The sequence below is a fragment of the Protopterus annectens genome, chromosome 8.part0 (genome assembly GCF_019279795.1).
Source record: "Protopterus annectens isolate FY-2018-M chromosome 8.part0, PAN1.0, whole genome shotgun sequence".
NCBI lineage: Eukaryota > Metazoa > Chordata > Ceratodontiformes > Protopteridae > Protopterus > Protopterus annectens.
In genome coordinates this window covers 1,053,415,665-1,053,440,899 of record NC_056741.1, presented here as the reverse complement: position 1 = coordinate 1,053,440,899, position 25,235 = coordinate 1,053,415,665, and positions in this window count along the sequence as shown.

Below are 25,235 nucleotides of genomic sequence, written 5' to 3'. Positions count from 1 at the left end.
GTAGCTTATTTAGACCTGACCAGAATTTTTTAGGCTGTGTTTGGTGATTTTGCTGTAAATTGAAATAGTAGTCTTGCTTATCTAACATAAAAGATTTTTTAGTTTCATTTCTTATCTGTTTGTATATTAAGTGGTCAAGAAGTGGGGATTTGGTGGCTCTCCATGAGTTCCATGCTCTATTTCTAGACGCAAGTTTTTGTTTAGTAGTAGTGATGGTTAGCCATGGTGCTATCCTGTTTTTTGTTCTGAATCTACGTGCGGGAGCGTACCTGTCTAAGATGGCTAGGAAGGTGGTGTTGAATTCTGAGACTGCTTGGTCAAGGGGTAGTGTCTTAAGTTTGGCCCATCTACATAGGCTTAGATCATTTAGGAAATTATTTAGGTTAAAGTTCTTTGTGTTTCTGCGGGTTATAAAGGTGGTTTGGTGGGGTATGTCTTCTGTTTTTCGAATTATGTAGGTTAGGAGGTGGTCACTCATATCTTCAGGTAGGGTTCCTGTTTTGTACAACTGAGGGTTATTATTTATTAAGATCCAATCTATAATGCTTTCCTTCATGTTGGATTTGCAGATTCTGGTAGGGGTAGTAATGGTTTGGGAGAAACCATGTAAGTTAATGTGTGTGGTTGGGAACTGTGCTGAACAGGTTTTCCAATCGATATTAAAGTCTCCTAGTATGACAGTTTCTTGGGAGTGGGAGGAAGATAACCATTGGAGTGTGCTTTCAAAGGTGTTTATGTTGTTGCCTGGAGGAATATAACTACAAACTATGTTTATTGCTTTGTTTTTGTTGAGTTGAATTCTTGAGACTATTATTTCGGTGTTGGTTGCTGTTAGTTCGGGGGGATGTTTAAAGTAGTTAGTTCTAGAGAGGATTTATATAGGATGGCTACTCCACCTCCTTTTTTAACTTTACGGTCAAGTCTAAATATATTGTAGTGGGGGGGTAAGATTTCCTTATCAGGGATAGTGGGTTTAAGCCAGGTTTCTGTAAGGCAGAAAACGTCAGGCGAGTGTATGTCTATGAGTGCATGCAGGTGATGAAGTTTTTTGTTTATACTTTTGATATTTAGGTGACAGACTAGGAATGATTTTGGGGCATTAAGTGAGTTTCTTATGTTAGTAGGGGATTTATCAATGGGGTTACTGGTAGTTGGTGACTTTGGGCCTGGGTTTGGATGGATGTCGCCATTGGCTATGAAATTATGTAAACTTTTTATGAGTTTGGTGAATTTCAGTAGGAGTTGGTAGTAATTCTTTGTTTTTGGGTGTAAGTAAGATGGTTGTAGTGATTGAAGAGGTTTTGGAGCTGAGCTAAAGTGCGAGTGGGGTTATGTAGGTGGAGGAGTTTGTGTCAGGATGTAGATAGCTGTGCTTGATGTGGAAAGTTGATAATTAGGCAGGTATTGGAAGTCATAGGCAGTAAGGAGATGCAGTATGATAAGTAGGGGTGTGAGGTAGTACAGTGGATTTGGTTTTTCTGAAGAGGAGGGAGTTCTTGGATACATGGTGGCTATGATAGCAGGAAAGGCTAAGAGATATAAGGGAGTGTTGATGGATGAGGTGGTGCATTGGAGATTTGGTAATAGGGGAGTGGGTGTATGGAAGATGGTTTGTGATTGGTTGAGATTCTTGGGAAGGTGTGGCCAATTAATGAGGGGAGTGGTTAGGGTAGGATAAGTGTAGGAGTAGTGGGGGCGGGTGGAAATTGGGGGCAGGGTAGGGGAGCGGAGTGAGCCCGGAGGGCGAATGGAGCGGGAAGAGCCAAAGAACATGAGAGTCAGGTAAAACAATCAGTGGAGTGCTGATTGTTCAGGTGAGTTTTTCAAGGAGATAGTAGTTTGAACAGTTTGATGGAGATGTTAAGAAGGAGGCGATGCTTAATATAGTTGAGAAGAATATAGAAGTGTGGAGTAGGTTAGGGGCTATCAGTGGGTAAAGTAGGGAGATTAGTGGTTGATTGAGTGAGAAATAGCACAAAGTAGAAATATTTTCAGAGGGAGAAGACCTGGGAGAGGGGAGCCCCCTAGTGGCTACAGCAAGTACTGCAGCTGAGGCTACTCACAGGGCTTGCAGCTCTAAAAGTAAAGGTGGGTTATAGGGGAGGGGAATGAGATTATTTTAGTCTGTTGGTTGAGAGGGGGAAAGGTTTGGCTGCTGGCTATCCTGTCTTTGGGTTTTACAGGTTGCACTATGTGATAAGAAAACAAATGTGGCTTTAAGTTCCAGGCAGTATAAAACATACTTTCTTGTGTCTTTCCAGGGGAAAGACTCCCAAAAGAGGTTTGGTAATGTTCCTTAGATGTAGGGTGGAGGCACCAGTCCTAAACAGGGTGTGAGATCCAAGACCTAGTACAGGTCAGTTGGTAGAAGAGCTGAAAACAGAGGGGAGAAAGAGAAGGAGATGCTATAAGTAATACGGCAAAAGACACATTAAAAGTACTACAAAGGAACAATGCATACAATAATCACATTTACTAGGAATACATTAGAAATTCAACTAATGTGCTAATTAGTTTAGTGCAGCCATGACTGGTAAAAAGAGTTTCAAGTGTTATTGTGCAACAGTTAGTTCAGATATTCTTATTATCTATATGCTAACTGACCATTTGAAACAATGCAAATTGACTAGCACAAAATGACCAGTGGTCAACATCCATTTAAACTGTATCACTAGATGTACAAACAGTTGAGCAGATGTATCACTAGATGTACAAACAATTAAGCAGAGGAGATAAAATATGCAACCACAGCTCTAATATACAGCTAGCAACATCTCTGTATATTTACTGATATAATGAAATAGCACCATTCATTAAGCGACCATGTTTTGCTTGGTCAGGTAAGTTGATAAGTAGGTAAGTTGCTTGGTCAGGTAAGTTGATAAGTATCTTGTTGTTATGGAAATATAACCACCTGACATTGTGTGTCTAGATCATGATGTTAAACATTTTTTTTTTATTTTTGCATCTAAACAATTGCTCTTCAAAAATTAACAAATTTTTTCTGCAGTTTTTCCACTGAACACATTAAACCAACTAGTTTTAAACAGTGATTGTTATTCTTCCATACTAGTTGTTATTAATAATCTGTGCATTGGTTTAGATTTCAGTTTGGCAGAATTATCTAGAAATAAATTAACCTTTATAACCCTGTGATAACTGCTCATCAACAATGTTAAAACGTGACTTGAAGTAACAGTAATTATGTCTATCATGCTCCATTACCTGGTAGGCTTTTTTACAATTGGAAGCAATTGTTCTTCCTGAACATATGTTGTGAATAATTTCCTTACTAATATTGTTGAAGTAACATTAGCCAAGTATGTTTCTGGTAAATGTCCCCAGCCACTATTACTCTTCTTTCTTGTGTTTCATGAAATAAATATATGAATTCCTCTAGGTCATCAGCAGTTGACTTTGCTGGTCACTCCACAAATTGTTATATGTTCTAAGATTGTCTTTATTGTCACAGTTGCAAAAACCTATAGTATTGGCATCTGTGCCTTTCCCTCCTCTGGGCCAGTAATCAAGGAGCCTGAATCCTCACCACTGACACTGGTGATGGGCATTCACTTGGAGCAAAAATATATGCACACAGTATTTCCAGATGCAGCTCTCTGCAACATGCACAATTTCCCTTAAGAGCATACAGGGAACACAATCAGTTTAGGGACTTGCTTTCCCTCTCTCTCTCTCTCCATGCCCCCAGTAAGACTCCCTACTTGCACATCTATAGAGTTGAGTCCTCAGCTGAGTGTCCCAAGCCAAATCCTCCACCACTCTCTCTGTGAAACTAGGTAGCTGACACACACATTCTTTGAGGTTTGATTTTCATACATGTACATACACGCACACGCGCACACACACACACACACACACACACACACACACACACACACACACACACACACTTGCACACACACACACACACACACACACACACACACACACACACACACACACACATACACACACACACACACACACACACACACACACACACACACACACGGGAAAGGCTAGTACACATTTATTAGCTATGCCCCTCTGCCCAGCCTATAAAGTAGACACTGCCATTAGGACACTCCAAAGCCAGCTCTAAGGCTTTTACAAGGATACCCAATTATATTGAGTAAAATTAATATTAATATAAATGATAGAGTTTGACCAATGCAACAAGATTTTCAGAAGTGGTCACAGTGTCATCAAAAAAATATAAGTACTCTCAAAGGTTAAAATATTCTCTAAAAGACCAGACACAATGAAAAGTTTAAACATATTTTATAATAAATAATAAAGGCACATGCAAATACTAAATATCTATTTACAATAAACACTAGAGTTTCAGACAAAGGAAATATTAAAATAACACAGATGAATAGATTCACAAAGATACAGATAAACGGTACTTAACTATATCTCACTATATTTTCCTGACTGATTTAAAGAATTACTATTCCCTGGATAATTACTAAAGCAAGGCAAGATGAAGTGGGTAAATGGTCTTCCTTCTTTGTCAGGTTTCAAAAACAGACCACTCTGAAACTTCTGTCTCGTCTAATATTAAAACATCATTTCAGTGCTGGATTACAGAATGACATCACATGTATCTGGTCATCTGACTTCTGGTTCCCATACTACCCCCTCTTTACTAGAAACTGAATGAGAATCTGCACATAAGTGTTACGATACACACAGAGATGGCTTTGCTAAGATGTTTTATAGCATCTGGAAGGTATAAAGCCATTTCAACACTTCCACCCTTGCAGGGTAGCAATTAGTTCACAGCTAAGGACAATACAGCAGGATTGCTAGCCCTTGTTTTTACAGACATTTAATCTCTGGCTGCAATCAAAACTGTAAGAAAGAATCTTTATGCCTACCAGGAAATTTAATTTCAGACTATTTTTCAAAGTTAGCTGGACTGCGATTAACATCTTCTCTTCCAGTATTCTCTGTTGACAGTGTTAATTTCAATAGTTATATAATATAGTCTGATATGCAGCTGTATTTCTTTTTTCTGTCCAGCAGGACCCACTGTTGGTGCATTTTTTTAACACAAGCAGCTTTACAAATACATTTTCAATACAAGCACTTGTACAAATCAGTTTGTTAAAAAAAATGACGTATAAATATTTACAGAACTCCAGCTAGCTATGCTGGCATATGTTACACATCTACTACCCCTACTTCTCCTGGCATAGCTGGCAATACCTCACATCATCACAGCATCATCACTGGACATGTAATTATGACAGGTCTCATAATTATCTTTAATCCCTATCATAACATATCCAACTGATCTTTTGTTAGAATATCTGTTAAAGTAAAAACATGTATACTCTGGCAGAACTGGTTTCCCAGTCATTTGTTTTTTAACCATGTTTCACAAACAATAAAAACTTAAATTTTATGGGCATGTAGTACATTTTTTGGTAAAACACTTTAGAATTAATGCTGCTAGCTCTAAAAGCCATCAGAGATGCATTAAATGTTGTTAACTGTGAACTGTTATTTTTTTCACCTGTCAAAAATCCTGACTTGTGTTTGACAAATATTGCAAAATATCTGCTGCAAAAATTCTGTTCCCTAATCTTGACAAGTACACCATCCTGTCTGAATATGTATGCTCAAAATTTGGCTTGGATCCTCTACACATTTATATTTTTTACATGGGTATTTACCCAGAAAAGTCTTTTTAGTCATGGTCACTTGACTCTCCTTTTTATAAGAGGGCTGTCAGTTCCCTAGTAAGATTCAGACAGTCCTTGCAGATGAGACCATTTGCACCAACATGAATAAAAGCAGATCTGTATATCTTTACATTAAGGTGTTCTAATGTCTGTCTCACATCCTCTATTTTTGCTTCTGGCAAGCATAACACTATTTAATGTTCATCATCTTCTCTGCAAATGTAAGCATCGGTTTCTCTAATTATTGAATGTCCAATTGCAAGAATATCTTTTCTGACCAGAGCTGAAGAATCTTCAACTTCTAATTCAATAATATCTGCTCTGTTAATTGATACAAATGAATAATCTTCATTACCATTAGTCTTGTTAATACTACTGTTTTCATTGCTTATTACATTTGCAAGCATACAATTCTCATCTATCTGGCTTTGTACATCCACAGTTTGAGCCATGTTGTCAACATCTGTCTGTCTTTTTTTTTCTTTTTTTTTTTTTTTACAGTAATGCTTTTCAATCCTTTCATGTTTAGTTTAGATTTCTTCCTTTTCACCTGTCCCTTGTCTTTTTCTTTCTACTTTGTCTTTTGAACAAAGGATGCCTTTTTCTGCAGACTGAAGGTTTTTCTGATAGAAAAATATTACCACTCCCTGTAATCAGTGTGTTACACAGCAAAGCAGTGTCCTTTTTAGTTTGTATTCTGTTTGCTATACAGACATGTATCAGTTTCCTTTTTTCTTTGTTATTTGAGGTGAAATTTATCGTATCCTTCTTTTTTTATTTCCTTCTATATACTCAGAATGCTCAGATTGCTGAATACTTGTATTCAGAAATCTGAAGATGTCAGTAGTATTATCTTGCCCAGTAGGGGGTTGAGGGATCTTTACAGCCAATAGACACTTCCTTATCTAAATGTGTTCTATTTGCTCTTTGCCTAACATCATTTATCTCATCCATCCAGTCATTAATGTATGCAATAACAGTTTTCCAAGTGGTGTCAACTGCACAAGTGCAATCATCATCAGTAAGTCTAGATTTACTACTAATAATGGTAAGCAAATCATCCAACTTTTGACATGAAGAACACCGATCACCAGTGTTATCAGGTGTTACCTTTAAATTTACATACCATTTTGTATACTGCATAAGATACGTTTGCTTTAATGTGCAAGTCATTAATGACATACTGGTTTAAGAAATCTATATTCAGGTGCAAATGAACAAAGAATTCTAAAGGAAAATTATAATCAAAATCATTTACCACAGAATTCAAAGAAAATTTAAATAAACTTCTATGAGAAAAATCACACAAACAATATACAACTAAGTATTAAATTAAGTACGGTAAGTTGTTGACCATACAAGTTATGAAAGTCACACAAAAGTCGGAATTATTTTATATTGCGCTCACTATCACTTGCATTTGCACTGTTTTTTTTTAACAGTCAGGATACAAAGAAATCAGAAACCAAGAAAGGATTGTTTAAATAAGCTCAGGACTATGCCCACTGCAATCTTTGTGAATTTATAACTGACTAGGACTCTTTGGATGGCTAGAGTTTTGCTGTGTAAAACCTATCCCTTTCTAACAACAATTTAAAAAATAAAGGTAAAACAGCAACATATAAATCAAAGTAAACCTTCTTGACTACAAACTATCCCTTCTTTCCTACAAACAGTGGAAAAAAAGACAATGTAAATTCAAATAAAAACTTCTGTCACTAGGCTACTGCACAGTTAATCATATACCAAGTCAGTATTGTTTAGATATGCTCTGGACTATGAGAACACATTTTAAAAATCTAATTAAAACTATTGCAGTCTGAACTTCAAACAATATTCTGCTAATCTATGTGATAAACACAAAATAACAGGGACTGCAGCAGTTCATAGTTTCACTAACTCTTATCAAGCTAAAGGTATATATTTTAATATTTAGAGCAAATACTAAAGAATAAAATCAAAGGTCACAATTCATTTTTATAACCTCTTCCTAAGCTTATCTCATAAAATGATCTCAAATCTATCCATCCATTATTCTGACCTAACTCAGACAGTCTAGTCATGGATGCAGTTATCAACAAAACACTGAGCTTTAAAAAGCACATTCACAATTTCATACTAAACAAACTGAGTTAAAAACATTGTCATTCATTGCACTGCCTTGGGCAGCCACGGTACTGCAGCGGTTAGTGTTTCCACCTCACAGCAAGAGGTTCTCTGGTTTGAGCCTCTGCTGGGGTGCTTTTTGTGTGGAGTCTGCATGCCCTCCCTGTGGTCGTGTGGGTTTCTTCTGGGTGCTCCAGTTTCCTCCCACATCCCAAAGACATGCTGTAGGTGGATTGGATACTCTAAATTGGCCCTAGGCATGTGTGTGTGTGTGCCTTTTCCATGGAAGGTTGGGCGCCAGGCCGGCAACTCTACCCCATAAAACTTCACTGCCAATCATGAGCAGACAGGTGATCCACTGTGACAACCCCTAACTGGGAAAAGCTGAAAGAAGAAGAATTCATTGCACTGCCTTATTGCACAGCCAAACTACCGTTCATTGCATTGCTTCTTATATAACCAAACTGCCATCATGTACACATATGCGACTTTTTGATCAGCACTAAAAGCTCTTTATCTATGAAGGCATGTCCCCACATTTTTGCTGTCACTTCATATTAGCACTACTATTATCAGTATATAATGTATAGCATTCTCTACTGCATAGAGTCAATAGTATTTTCATTCATTTATTTCCCTAAACTTATTCTAGGCTTGCTCATTAAGTTTAATTCTTCTTTAGAGAGCTGAACTGTCCCTGATTTTGAAGAACATCTATGATTGTTGCCTCACATCTTTGCCCGGTGCTTTATGAAAATTTTGATTTTTCCAGTGAATAACTAAGGATCACAGTCAGTCAATAATGTCAGGCATTAGAGTTTTATTCTTATTATTCATTCTTGTTACTCTTTAGAAAGCATATGCTCATAACAAAATGTCTGTCTTATTAACTTTCCTAATGAATTGGTGTAAATTTAAAATTTTTGCTGACTTTGGGTCTTTGTCCCTTGTTTTTAAGCTAGATTCTTCAGCACTGAAGTTGAGAGCTATAGTCTACACAATATAGACTACGTTCAATAATCCTTTCTAAAATGCAAGATATAGTACAGTCTATATTATTTGGAGTAAAAAAATATACACAATAGTGAAAGATTCGATGTTCAAAATTAATCAGTAAAATGATACAGTGAAAATAATTTATTACCAACAACAAAGGTGCATTCCAGCTCCTCGTATTGTTGCTTCACAACTCTTTCCGCTATTCAAACATCTAACAGGAAACATGAAAAGTAGAGTTTCTGACACAAAGGCAAACTCATACAGATGGAAAAATATGATTTATTATGCTAATTCATCTTTTAACAGGTGCCTCAACTTGTGGTTATGTATGAAACACTAATGTAACTGTCTGCACATAACTGGAGTTTTGGTGATTAGAGTATTCTGCACAGATGAGGCCCCCAGATAGCAATGGGCCCTAGGCACGTACTCAAGAAACCCTTTGTTAAACCTAGCCATGGACATCGCGATACACATGGGAAAAATAGGGATTATTTTATTTTACATTGTAAAAGCATTTATCATGGTTAACTGATATTTTTAGTGAAAACACTGGAACAGATCCTATGGGTGGTAAGGACACTATATAAAGAACCATGGGTTTAGATACTAGTGAATATAGATTAGTTGGGAGCAGTCAGGTTAAACAAGAACCATGTCAAGGATTTTATCTTAAACACTGTTTATGTTTAGTTCTGAAGGAAATAATGGTAGATAGAGTGTATTCTTATCTGTCAAGTTGATATATGTTTTAGAATAACAGCAGTTTTAATATTTTCTTTGATGATTGCATAGTATTAACCACATAGGTCAATCTGATGCTTCCAGACCTTGTTCAAGAGTTTAAAGTGTTTGGGACAAACTCTAGACTGCACATTTGCCCAGAAAAATGGAGGCAATGATAATATGGGGGAAATGACAAGGAGTGTTATTGCTGTCAGTATTTTATGATGATATAAGAGTGTACTCTTTTATGAATGAAAATAAGGAGAAGAAATAGACTGAGTTGCTAACTGAAGAATAAAGTTTGCTTGACAAATTCCCAAGAAATGGTAATATCTTCAGAGGACAGATTTAAGTGGATAGGTTGTTGATTAGAGTGTGCATATTGCGAAAAACAGGAGTAAGATCTTTGGTAAAGGTAATGGTCGATATTTAGCTTGAATGGAGATGCTGAGGTTAGTGTTTCAGTTAAAACACATTGCAGATGGAGGAGAATCTCTGGATATAGGAAATTCTCAGTTTTAGATAACATGCAGCAGTGCCAGATATGAATCAGGGGTTGATAGAGCTAAAAAGTGGTCCATGTGGTGGGATGAATGAAAATCGTATAACTACATATCAAATGGAAACTTGTTGGGAAACACTGATAAAGATATACTTAAGTAGCATGGAGGCTAGTAGGAAGTAAAATTAGATTTCAAATGATACAGGAGGAGGATTTACAGATCTTTATGGCATGAGATTTTTAGGTAAATTTTAAGTAGGGACTGGATTCTTGGAAATGGAAGTGGATACATCATGTTGCAGGTTGAAAGCAAGAGAGAACAATACATTTTTTAGATATGGTACAAGTGAATGGGGTGGAGAGGAACAAGTGATTACTTTGTTGGGCCATTAATGGTGTAAGGTAGTGCTGGAGGGCAGTTGGAAATAAAGAGGTGGCAGAGACAGGTAGAAACATGAGTTGCAGTGGGCACTAAAAGGAGAATAGTAAGGTTTATTTATAAGGACCTAGGTCTGGAGGAAGTGGATGAAGCTTGAGAAAAACTTAGGGAAGTGTCGAAGCCATAATGACAAAGATGGCAGAGTCAATGCAGCTGATATATTCCTGAGAGTTGTTTTGGTTTATGATTTGCATATCATGTTGTTACACAGGTGGTATTTGAGCAAAAAAGGGACTTTGGAAACAATATTGGAGTATGCTGGAAAGGTGCCTGACAGGCAACTGATAGAGTTCTGATAGTGTTATATATAAGCAAGAAAAGGGACATTGGAGAAAATATTGGAGTAGGTTGGAAAGATGCCTGACAGGCAACTGATGGAGTTCTGGGAGTTTGGTCTATTTTCAGTGTTAACATGCAATAGGGTGGTCAATACAGGAGGGTGTTGAATCACTAGTGGACAATGAAAGGACTAAAAAGGTGACTGATACAAGTTAGAAAGAAGTTAAAGTAGAGAAGGTTGATAAGGACTCTGTTAGAGATTGGGTAAGGGAATTATTTTGAGAAAAGAGCAAACACATGCAGTGGGGGCTGGTCACTTCAAAGCAAGAGGGGGCTGCAGGAAACAACTGAATGGATGGTCCTAATGGGAAAGTGATGGGGTCCTATTACAGTAGGTGAATGACCATTTCCTGTGATCAAACAATAGAAAGGTCATTCATTTTTTTCCACAAACTACCCACTCTTTATGGCCACTTTATTGGCAGAATCCTCCTCAAATGACAGATGTCAGATGGCAATTGACAAGGCCAGACATGGAGACCTAGCAAAAGAACACCATGGGAGCACATGTTTCACAGTAGTCTCCCTGAATCTCCCCATTGCATCTACCAAGCTGTTCTCCAACTTGGCTCACACCATCCAAATGAATTACATCTTTCAAGTATTTTCATACATAGCCTTACCTTTCAGATTTTTCCTCCTTCTTTTAACATATCCTAACTGGCCAAGACTCCACTGAAATAAGTGTGGAAGAAGCATGTGTATAAAGCCAGGGGGGTTGGGACAATCAGGCCCCCAGACATCAAGGAGCTCTAGATGCTCTGAACTGCATCATAATCGTTTTTTTTTTTCTTTTCTTTCCCTTTCCAATGATGATCTGAACCAAACTTCTGAACAAGAAAATAAATTTGGTTTTATTTTATCTTTCAAGAAAAACTAGGTTTTGCCTAAAGATTAACATTCAAAGGCTAAGGCTCTTGACACCCCTATAGTGGCTTTTTTAGGCAGTGTTCCAAAGACCAAAATACCACTGTAACAGCTATAAATAAATGCAATCTGAGGATCATGTTGCTTGATGCTAGAAGTCCAAATCTCAAGATGCACTAGCTCAAAGCACTCCTCAGAATGGAGAACACCAACATTTGTGCTGTAATGGACACCTGGTTTAAAGCAGCAGAAAGCCCTCTGCAATACCACCTTCTGCCCTGAAACATGGACTGTAGCTCCAAAAGCGATGATGTCTCCATATTCATAAAGGATATGCACACCTTTGGACTAGTAGCCCAGCATAATGCATCTGAGATACTTCAGGTACAACTAACATTGGGTAAGATGGCAATCCAGGTCATAGCCTGCTATAGGTCCCTAACCATGTCCCTAGACTCTCACTCCATGTTTCTAAGCACCCTGGATTCTATCAAGGTCCAACCAAACACTCTCATACTAGGAGACTTCAACTACATCTCCATCAACTCAAGCATAATACACTAACCCATCACTTCCTGGAATTCATCAGTTCCAATGCTCTGGACCAGCTCATTCTGACCCCCACTAGAGGAAGCAACATCCTTGACCTGTTTATTACTAACATGGGCGACTGTTGCTCTACACCAGTAGTCAATCCCTCCCTGGTCAGATCCGACCATAAACTAATCAACATGGAAATCCACATCTCACCCACACCCCCCGCAAAGGTAGCCACCTTGAAAAACTTCTCCAAAGCTGACTTTGGGCTCCTCAAAGCAGAGGTAGCTAACTTCATGGCACCCATGCCAATGACAAATAGCTGCATAACTGCCGACTCATACACCAATGCACTGTACGAACATGTACATAAATGCATGGAACTAGCCATACCCAACAGAACCAAGATACTCTCCTCCAAAAAAAGGAAGCCAATCTTGTGGTCCCCTGCCATTAATAAACTCTACAACAGAAGGAATAAACTGTTTCAGAAAAAAGTGAAGTCCCAAGACTAGAAAAACTCCCTTATTAGCCTCAACAAAAAGTCGAGATCCCTCATCAAATCCTCTCATGCCAGCTATGAAGGCAGAATTGCGGCAGACACTAAAAAGAATCACAAAGCCTTCTATAGTTATATCAAGAACCTCCATGGCAATACCTAGATTTGTTCTAAGTTACTGCACAACAGTACCTCCTATACTGAGCCAACAGATATTGCCAACATATTGGTCAACAGATTCAGTGTCACCTTTACCCTTCTCTCCCCCTCTACAGGACCAATCACAATACCAGAAGAATGCCAGGCACCCAGCAAAGATATAGGGAATCTCCAAACTCTAGACTCCACGCAATTTGGCTTTGTGAAAGGGAGATTATGCCTGCTCAACCTGGTTGTCTTCTTTGAGTCAGTCACCAGGGCTGTGGATGAAGGTAAGGCAGTGCATACAGCCTACCGTGATCTGGCCAAGGCCTTTGATACCATTCCTCACTCGGGAATTATTGATAAACTCATTAAAATGGCTATCAACCCCTATATCACTGGGTGGGTTGCAAATTGGCTCACAGATAGAACACACAGTATAAAAGTAGTAGACTCCAAGTCAAACTGCTGACCAGTCATGAGTGGAGTCCCACAGGGATCAGTCATGGGTCCTCTCCTGTTCAGTATCTACTTCTCAGAAGTCCAGGCCAACACAAAGGGAATCTGGATGACCAAGTTCACAGATGACTGCAAGCTTGGAGCCATTATTTACTCCTCAAGTAATGCAGACATCCTACAGAAAGGCCTCACTGAGACCAATGACTGGTGTCGAAATCATGGCCTTAAGCTTAATGGCAAAAAATGTGTCATCATCCCCTTTGATAAAAACTCAGTTCCCACTAATCACCACATTGATGAGAGCCCCCTGAACACTGAAGGCATTATAAGAGATCTGGGGATGCAGATTGACAGCAACCTCTCCTTTGACCAACATATTGCCACTGTGGTTAGAAAGTCCTTCTATGTGGCACATCTCATTACCAAGGGTTTTGCATACAGGAAGAAAGAGGTCATCATCTCTCTATACTCTTCCCTCATTAGGCCAATCATTGAGTATAATGCCCCATTTGACATGTACCTCACTTGACACCTGCAACAGCTGGAGAGGCCACAGAAGTACTTCACAAAGAGGATCATAGGTATTAAATATGTCCTACATGGACAGACTCAAAAGACTCCAGCAATTCTCTGTCTCATATCACCTACTTAGAGGCGATCTCTGCCTGACTTTCAAAGCCATGTCTGACCCAGCTCTGTTAGAAATGCTACATCTAAAGAATTCCCAATCTCTCCACACCACATGCTCCAGAGAACTCAGCCACATTACCACAATCAACAGAACATGCTGGAGGGACAGGTTCCTCACCCAGAGACTGCCCATGCTCTGGAACAGACTTCCCGTACATGTCAAGCAGAGCACCTCACTGTTCCTCTTCAAGAGAAAACTTGATGAGTGGATGGTTAATAGGAAGTTCACCCGGGGGATCACTCCAGTAGCTCTACTTGATAGAGGCACTGGGAGCTAACGTCGGGCGGCAAAATGCCAGGGCACTTAAAGCTAATAAACAGTATTTCTTAATAAAATGAGATGCCAAAGGTTTACACTGGATCTGTAAATCATATCTGGGAATAGAAAAAGAAACCTTCCTTGTGCTCCAGAGGTGTTAGCATGGGGTGATAGTCAACACATAAATGGCCACTATAGCTGAGGCTCTGGGGCAGGTGGACAAAACTACACAACGGCAGGGAATATATGTTGACTCCACTAACTAAAAGGAATCAGCCAAAAACTCTAACCAATGAATCAAGTGATGTAAGACAGCACTGTCACTTTGTGCCAGTGAACATTTGCTTTCACACCCTGATCAGACTGCCTCAGTCACTTGCTCTATGTAATGCTGATATTTGTGATGAAAAATGAAAAAAAATGTAATGGCCAAATTACTACTTTTAGATAGATAGAAACCCACCCACACAAAGTAATTTCATCACAGACAGTTCCCAGATCCATTAATTACATCCTCTTGTAAGAATGTGACTGTATACTTCAGAACTATTAATAACCACGTACATAAATAACTGCCTCACAGGAATGTATCTTCTCATCACTGTTATCAGAATACAGTGTGCATCCCCTGTAGTTCTCAGCCTCCTAGTTCAAGAATGAAGCAGAAATTTATAATGGAAGTCAACGGACCAAAATCAAGGACAGCAGTGAGCTGAAGAGATACATTCCTATATGTGCTCTCACATACCTACAAAAGTTGTCAGAATAATAGTCTATCCATTAGTGTGTTTTTTCTGAATGTTAAGTTAGAAACTGAAAAGTGTTCCTAAAAGAGTTTCTTTCTCCCTCTCTCTGTCTATATATTTATATATCTTTATCTATATATATATGTGTGTGTGTGTGTGTGTGTGTGTGTGTGTGTGTGTGTGTGTGTGTGTGTGTGTGTGTGTGTGTGTTTGTGTGTGTGTGTGTGTGTATCTGAAAGGCTTGTCGGCTGTCATGTCATTCAAAGACAGTAGTACTAAGGCACAGTAAAATGTATCATATCACATTGCTAAGAAATCAATTAACTCTAATAAATTCTTGGATGTGATCTGACTTAGTGACAGGTGTGCTTCTAAAAGGTGAAGTGTAGAACCTGAACTGGAAATTTAAGACCATTTATGCGTGGCGTCAGAAGTGGCTATTCCAGCAAAAAACATTTTTAACTCAGGAAGTTCTATAAAAAGTACCAACCAGACTTTAACTCAGAGAAAGAGCTGTGGAACTGGGAAAGCAGACTGAATAATGCAAATACTGATATTTGTTGAAGCATTTTATATTAGTTATATTGATTGCTTGATAGGGAAATAAGTTCCCTGTGTTCCAGGAAATATTTCATATTATGTTTAACCCTCCTTGCTGGTTCCAGTCTCTTTCCAGTCACCAAAACAAGGAAAATGGTTACATTACTGCCAGATTTTTACAAACTTTTCTGGTACAGAAAACAGGTTTGGCCACCAGAAACATAATTTGTTATTCAGGAGTTTTGTCAGAAGTGATAAGCAGAGACAAACACTCAGTCTGACAGCTTATTCCAGCGATAACCAGAAGACCTTCTAAAAGCACCGAAGACAACACAGGAAGGATAAGTACGGGAGCACTAGTATTTCCTTTAATAAGTGTGCACATCGTAAGTGTGCAGTGTCAGACCCTGACTCACTAAGATTTTCAGTGGTACATTGTTCCTGTGATGTATGATGCAATCTCTTCAGTGGATCAGACTGATATTAAAGACTTTAAATCATTCTCAGAGGTTTCCAACAATATGATGGCACATGCTATTAGTGGAACCAAACCTAGTGTAGCAGCTAGATCAAATGGATTAAAAGGCTTCTTTCTGATAAATAGTTTAACTAGTTTAGTCCCATTTCCTACCTACTTGTTTCAAAGGACAGTGTTATCAAGTTTGCTACCTGATATTTGGAAGCAAGCTATTTTATTTTATTTTTCATTGTGATAGCTGGATAGGTTCATAGGTATGTACTAGGCTAATGATCACCAAGGCCTTTTTAAGCCTAGCAATGCATCACAAATCTCTGACAGGTTATAATACCCTTGATAAGTGTGAGAAGGAGCTTGGGAGATGAAACATTTACAAGCAGGGGCCTGGGAGATGAACCATGTATTGGCTGCCTGTGTCCATTAGAGACAAAGGTACAAAATCAGGGATGAATTACTGGTTCCCCATCTAGCTATCCAAGTTACACTTGAATTGGGTTGGGGAGGAACTCTGCTTCATATAGATGGGAAGTCTGTTCCACAGACACAGTAGTTTCTGGGATGCATACCTGTCTCTCTAGTAGGTCCTGTTTATAACACAGGCATAACCAAAGATCAGAATCAAATCCTGTACCTTACATTTGTGAGCTAAAGACCATAACCATTATGCCAACTCCACCCATAGGGCAAGCAAAGGTCTTGATGAGAAATTAGATCATGAACCCTGGTATACTAAACCAGTGCTCTTACCCCTGAGCTATAAGCACATTCATTTTAGGTAGGTAGTCTGGTCCAAAGACATTTTTTATCCACTACCCAGACAACAAGGTAAAAATACATAACATCACAGTATATCTAAGACAGTATACAAAAACAATATGCATTTTGTAGATACTTAATAAAAGTTTACATTGTACTATAGTTAAAAGGATATATGTTGGGTAAATGCACATTTTAAGCATCACACAATATAAGAAACCTATATACAGTACCGACATCAGTGAGAACTAAGAGAAAATTGCAAAGCAGAAATAAAAGCATGGACTTCAGCATTTCCGCCTGTTGGCTAAAATGTTAACAGTGAACAGGGAACATGCACCATTGCCTAACTGTGTGACTTTGAGCAAGTCACTTAACCAGACAGTACTTCTAGACTTAGTCTAAGAGGGATCATGGAGATGAGCAGTGTACTCTGGCAAGCAAAGACAAATAAAATTAAACAAAATAAAATAAAATGCATTCTACCTATAATTATGGAAGCAGGTACAAGTAGCTTAATCTGTAAGGTGTCTTTTGAGTTTAGCTTTAAATGTTTAGAGTATAGTTTGCTCTCTGAGTTCTTTTGCTACATGGTTCCAGACTGCTGGACTTAGTCTTGAAAAGGCTCTTTCCCCTACTGATGTTTTGAAACATGGTCAAACTATTTACACCATGCCATCCCGACTAGCTCTTAGTGGGTTGCTTTCTTCCTTGAAGCACAGTCTTTTTTTATAAGTGGACAACAGTAAAGAGTAATAATTTTTATTCTGCAGAGTGCTGAATAGTAAGCTGGATCTGCTGGTTGTGGGAATCCAGTTTAAACCCAAGGCTAGGTTGCAGTACTGAGTTCTGGGATCTACAAGAAAGAAAAATATACATAAATTATTAAAGTCAACCTGAATATCTTGAATGTTAGGACTGGAGTGGAAAGTAATCAGAGAAGGACCATACATAGTTTGAGATACAGGACATTTTTTTGCAAGAACTGGCCTTAATATGGCGGAAAGGAGGTGAGTTAGCTTGTGGTAAAATGTTTAACTGAGCAAGTGTTTTGCTCAAAATTCTGCTTGTCTGTTTTTTGAAAGTTAGTGAAGGATTCCAGGTAGGTTTTTTTTTCAGTTGCATTGGGAATTTGGTTACTATTATTGCTAAAGAGTTAAAAAGGTGGTAGCTTGTGAAGCCTTTGACTTGTGCTGAAAAGCATGATGTTGGATTTAGTTGGATTAACTAGCAGTCTGCTGGAGAACATCCAATTATAGACAAGCAGTAAAACTGGAATGGAGTTTTTGCTTTCATTCTATGAGGTTTTAGCCTGATTCATTTAGTAGGATATCATCTGTGGGCATCTCTATGTTAGGAAAACTTAGGTCACTAACTACGTTGTAGATAAAGAGAGAAAACAACAGAGGTCCTCTGACAGAGCATTGTGGCATTCTAGTATGCAGGGAACCTTACTGAGAATGTATTTTGTTAAAGTGTACCATGAAAGCACTGTTGCTTAGGTAACAAGTGAACTAATAAAGTATATTTATGCTGAAGCTGAGATCCCTCAATTTGCGTAGCAGTAGTGAGTGATTAACTGTTTCAAAAGTCCTGTATAGATCTATAAAAAAGGCCTGTTGACAGTAGCCTCTTATTCATGTTGCTGAACAGAAAGCCAGTCATTGAGGAAAGGGTAGTAATAGTACTGAAACCACTGCAGATTCAGTTTTGTTTATCACAAAGTAGACCATATTGATTAATGTGTTTAAAGAGTTATTTGTAAACTAACATTTCATTAATCTTAACCACAGGACAGAGGGTTGCAATAGTTGTATAGTCTTACATATTTTAGGATGGCTGTTTGCTGAAATGGAGATAATGGCTGTATATCTTAGGTGAGTAGGACATATTCCAGAGGCAAAGGATAAGTTCAGTATATACGAAAGCAATTTAGTGATGTTGGTAGAGGCCTTTCTAATAAAGGCAGGATGCAGTTTACAAAATGGGTCTCCTGTTGTATGGTTAATCGATTCTAATGCTTTCTTCACTTCTTTCTCTATTAGTTGCCAGAAATAAGTGGTAAGATAATAAGCTGTTGTTGGGTATAAATGCAAGTCCTCATGATCATATGTTATTAGGTCATTGTGGTCTAGTAATGGAAAATTCCTAATTAAATCACTTTTGTTTGAGATGAGAAAGGGTCAGTATGCTTCTAAAAAGTTCTCAGCAGTGTTGGCTGTGATTCTGCATGGCTTTAAGCATTACTGGAGATTTAGGCTTGCTTCAAAAAGTTAAGATAATTCTGGTATAATTGGTGGCAATGTGAAATTTGTTTCCAGGTATTCCATACACTGTCCCTTTCTGACTGCAAAATTCTTAAAGGGGAGGTGGTGGTGGTTGTAAGACAAGTTCTAGTGGTCCTAATCTTAAAAGGAAGTTTGAGTAACCAGTATTATTAGTAGATGTTTTGAAAAGCGATTCTGCAACTATTACACTTATATTTTAAAGAAGACTGAATAAACCAGCATGGATTCCTAGCTGGATGCTACAAACTGATTTGTTAAACTTTTATGTGAGTTTAATTGATTCTGTGGGCTGAGCACTGTCAGTCGATATGATTTATCTTGAACCTAGATGACCGCTGGATGGTGTGGAGATCAGACATTGTTTATTTAACTGAATTTGTTGAATATTTGAATGACAACAAATGGGGGCATTTATTTCACTTTACATTATGATGTTAATACTATTACTTTTCTGGATGTCCAGATTACCCATAATAGTGAAGGTACTTTGTATAGTAATATTTTTCGAAAGCATTAACAGTTCAATACTTTATTGCATATCTCTAGTTTCCACACAAAACATATAATTCTTAACATCCCTAAATCACAACTTTTATGAATTCGTAGAATTTGTTCCAATGAACAAACATTTGATTTTCAGCAAAAGGAGCTGATTAATAGGTTCTGTGAATGTGGGTACAATAAGGACCATAATATTAAAACTAGTTATTGGGCCTCAGGTCAGGATGGACTGGTCTTCACTGTTGAATTATCAACAAAGGGACCACAGAATGAATAAGACCATCAGGTTAATTACCAGTTATGGTCACAATACATCTGATTTCATTGATGTTATACAGAAACATTGGGACATTTTGTTTTCAGATGACAAGTTGTGTGATATTTTGACTGCTAGATGCCTTTTCTCATTTCATAGGGGCAAAACATTGGGGGGTTTCTTTAATCATTACAAAATAAAAATAAGGTTAATTTTTGGCATACATATCAAACTATGATTGATGGAGGGCTACTTATGCATTATGTCCCATGTGATCATTGATCTTTTTGTAAGTATGTTGTTAAATCAAAACAGTTTACTAGTAAGGATACACCTAAAGTTTATGATATCCATAGTTTGGGAAACTGTAGTACTGACTGGGTCATTTATTTAGCAACATGTACTTGCTCTGCTTTCTTTCTTTCTTTTTTTTTTCTTTTTTTTCAAATTTTTTTTATTTTCCAAATAATATAATGTTTAACAATACAATCATCAATAAACAAGTATTATAAACCTTTATATACACTATGTACAATTGACCTGAATAAAGAAGGGACAAAAATTTAATAAAATGGATGACATTAGTAACAAAAATTTATAATATGCAATTCATAAAGTATAAAGTTACACATTAATTATTTAGGGTTCATTTTTAATGTCTCAATAAGAGTTACAATTTTTTCCCAAGGATTGTTTGTCCATGTTTTAGGTGAAATTCTCGATTCCTTCACCTTGATTTCTAATGTCACTGTTTCTTCCATCAATCTCAAGAATTCTTCCAGAGTAAGTTCTTGTGAAGACTTCCACTTTCTAGTTATACGTTTCCTTGCCACAGCTAGTATGGACCAAAGTAGGTATAGATCTTTTTTATTCATTCCAATAGTATCATTAACATTTAAGATGACTAAAGGTTTGGTTAAAATAAAGGTATCTGTGAATATATCTTGGAGAAAAATAGTAATTTCATCCCAGAATTTTTTTATATTAATACAGTCAAAAAATATATGAGACCAATCAGCTTTACAGTTTAAAGAACATCTCCAACAAATGGATTTATCAAGTGAATTGAATTTGGCTAGTTTATCAGGTGTAAAAAATGCCCTGTGAATATATTTCCATGTAAATATTTACATACTTGTAAATTAAATGTTAAGTTAACAAGACATAAAAGATTTGTTTTGCTCTCAATTGATAGATTAGTGTGACATCCTTTTGCTATGAAATTCCAATATCTTGCATTAGGGTTAGTTTTATATGTCATCAATATTTTGTATAATTTTGAAATTAGATTCCTCCAATTATAATTGTCATAAATAACTTCAGATATTACACTTATCAAATTTGGACTAGTTTTATAAGAAGAATTAATAATTTTACTATTAAGATCCTTAACATATAATAATATGCTTTGTAGTATCAACCAATCTGCTGATGGAATGTCATATTTATTCTGAATTTGTTGAATGTCTGATACTACTTGATTCTCTATACAATGTTGCCAAGAAGTGAAGTTTTCCCCCTCCCATCTAGTTAAAATAACATTATGAATTTTATTGAAGAAATTATTTGTAGAGCTAAAGGGTATTATCAAGTCTAGCCAAATCTTAATATCCATGTTAGTATACATAAATCTTCTGAATAAATTGTAAATATTATTTATATAATTTAAGTGTATTGGTTTTGTTATATTATATTGAATATTAACAGTCAAAATGTGCCACATCCTATTATTTTGTTCACTTAATATACAATTTTTAATTATTTTATTTTCATTTAGAAAAATAATAGTGTGCAATGTTTTCCATGTTGAAGAATAATTAGGATCTATCCAATTAATGATAGTTCTTAATATGGAAGCTTTTATGTATGATTCTAGATTTGGAAGTTTAATTCCACCCATTTCCCAAGATCTAATATGATGTGTATAGGCTATTCCATTTCTTTTTAGATGCCAAAGAAAGTTTACTAGAATTTTATGTATTTCTTTCGAGATTTTCCTTTTAGGTACTATAGGAATAGCTTGTGCAATGCAATTAATATTTGGAGGTATTGTCATTTTTATTATTTGTAATTTGTCTTCAAATCTCAAGAACATTTTATTCCAGCTTACTATTAACATTTTTATTTTATTAATTATGTTGCTATAATTTTTGGCTAACGTAGATTCCAAATTATCACATAGTGTTATTCCTAAATATTTTATTATGGGAACTTGTTTTCCTATCACACAATTTGTAGTTAAGGTAAATTCTCTCTTTTTATTCAAATGTATATAACATATTTTCGCTTGTTAAATCTAAGGCCGGAAATATGATAAAACCTTTCTCCGAGACAGATAACGTGAGTAAAACAACATCAGCAAATAACATAATTTTTTAATTGAGTTGACCATATACATCTATGCCTGATATATTAGAATTGTGGCGTACTAATGAGGCAAATAATTCAATTCTTAAGGCAAACAGGATGGGAGACATTGGACATCCCTGCTTTGTACCTTTGGTCATTTCAATAACCTTTGAGCTAAATGGCCCAAGTTTTACATAAGTCAAATTGTTTTTATAAATATTCTTTATTAGCATAAAAAAATTAGTAGGAAATTCAAACAATTCTAAAGCCTTAAAAAGAAAATCCCAGCTCAACAAATCAAAGGCTTTTTCTATATCCAAAGCTACTATTAGAGCTTCTTGGTTGTTTCTGCTTAGAAAATCTATGAGTGCTAGAATTCTTTGTATATTGTCATGTGTGTGTCTTTTATAAATGAATCCTGTTTGATCCTCATTTATTATGTGTGTCAATTATTTTTTTTAATTCGACTAATATTGACATGAAGATTTTATAATCATTGTTAAATAAAGATATTGGCCTATAAGATTTACACTGTAAAGGGTCTTTATTTTCTTTTATAATGGGTGCAATTAAGGAGTATCTCCATGAAACTGGAGTTGTGTTTTGTGCTAGAAATTCATTAGAAGTTTTGTGAAACAATGATATTACTGAAGATGGAATATCTTATACAATTCATTAATTATTCCTTCAATTCTCTGTGTTTTATTACTTTTACTTTCCTTGATTTTTTTGAGTAATTTCTTTTAGAGATATTTGTTTTTGAATGTCTAACTTTAACTTCTCTGGTATCACCTTTATCTTTCCTAATTGCAGGTCTAAGTTTGATGTATTAGTTATATGTGAAGTATCATTATAATGGTCAGAGAAATAATGTTTAAATGCGTCTAATTTATCATTTATATCCGCAACCTTTTTTTTTTTTTCCTTCCGTCATGTATAATACTTGTAATATTATTTTCAATCAAATGTTTTTTAATCTTATTGCTAAATTATGCATATGTTTGGGTGATACTGCATAGGAACTAAGTTTTAACCTTTCTACAGCTATATTAGGTTTGTGAATTACGATTTCATTATATCTTTTGTTTAAGTCTTCTAATGCTTTTTATGATTATGTTGTGTGTAAGTGGATGAATTAATAGTGAGATCTGTAATTTGTTTTTGGATGCTACATAATTCTGATTCCCACTGTTTTAGCTTGTTTTATACCATGAAATAATGTTTCCATTTAGATAGGCTTTCAAGGTATCCCAGAGATTAATTATATTTATTTCAGTAGTGTAGTTGTTCTTCTGAATCTAACCAAGGTTTAAATTGTTTTAATTTTGTAATGTAAGCTGGAATTCTTGACATAAAAGTTTTCTTATAATCTGTATATATTTTGAGAATTAATGAATTGTGGTCTGAAAAGGGACAAGGGATTATGGAACATTTTATTATTTTTTAATTTAGCTCTTGAGATATGAAGATTTTTTATCAATTCTTGTATGTGTCCCAAATCTGTGGTCTTGGTGTGAAAATAATAATGAATTGTTCTCCTTATAACTAAATGTATCAATTAAATTTAAACTTTCTTCCCATTTCTTAAGTAGCTTCCCTTAGAACTTACACATAAATTTCTTTTGCTTGTGGTCTCTGATTTATCCAATATACAATTAAAGTCACCTCCCAAAATCAAATTTCCTTTATATACTCTAGTTATTAGATCCAGGTGTTTTCTTATTGTCCCAACCCCAATACCTGGAAACCAATATATATTTACTAATGTCCAGAGTCTATTGTTATATTTTACTATTACTATGGCTAGGAGTCCTTCTTTATCTTCATATTTGTAAATGATTTGAGGCATAGTGACATTTTTCAAATAAAATGAAAGTTCCCCTAATCTTTTTCTTATATGAAGAGTGAGATAAGATCATATATTCATTAGGATTCCAGCTAAAGGTATCATTTGTTTTGAAGTGAGTCTCTTGAAGAAATACTACTTGTACTTTATTTAATTTCATATATCTTAATAAATTAGATATTTTCATTGGATTGTTTAAATCGTTAGTGTTTAAGGATAAAATAGTCAAATCCATTCTCAATATTTAACTTTACATCATATTTGTTTTGTATTATATTTTGTAATACCATACCAAATGTAAAATGTGTAACTACTGTGTTAATAATTCTCATTGTAGTCAATATTTTAATTTTGGTCAAATAGCTTAAAATAGATTTTAGTTCAGGCCAATAAAATGCCAAAATTACTTGTATAACAACAAGTATATAAATATTTTATAAACCCTCTAATGTACATGAAGTGAAATACACTTCTAATCTGCAAGATGAGAAGACATCTAACAGATTGCCTACCATAACTTGCCTCATGAAAAAAAAAACTAACCCCTTTCGAGCTCCAGTACACCTTTTCTCTTATCTTGGAGATTTAACAATATTAGTTATTATTTCCCTATATAACTATTAATAAAGAATTAACATAATATATGGAAATGAGTATTGATTTAGTAATACAGTTTAATTTTAGATTATATTAGACTTCTTTTTTAGAATATAATCATCCTATCATGCACTACTCTCTTTAGCCTGAGAGTAGTATATATACATATTAATAGTCTCCAATATTCTGATATGACCAATATACTAATGATTATGTCAGATAAACACCCTCCTACATAATAAAAATATATTATAACTGAGTGAAGTAGATTTAAAAATGTATCAATAAGTGAAGATAAATATGGACAAATCTGTTCAGGACACTTGAATTATACTACAAAAACTATGTAGTCCATAGAATGAACCCTTAGAGTTATGTTCACTAGAGATGATGATGTAAATATGTTTGAGTGAATAATACATGTCATAAATCTCTACATACCACTCACATGCTTTCAATTACAGACAAATGAAAGCATAACCAGATTCAGTTTATTTTTATGTCCACCCATGAATGTAGTTGTGACAAATTAAAAGAAAAAATGAAGAAAGACAACATTAGACCATAGTGATCACTCGATGATGAAACAGAAGCAATTTGCCCTGATAAGTGACCATGTGGG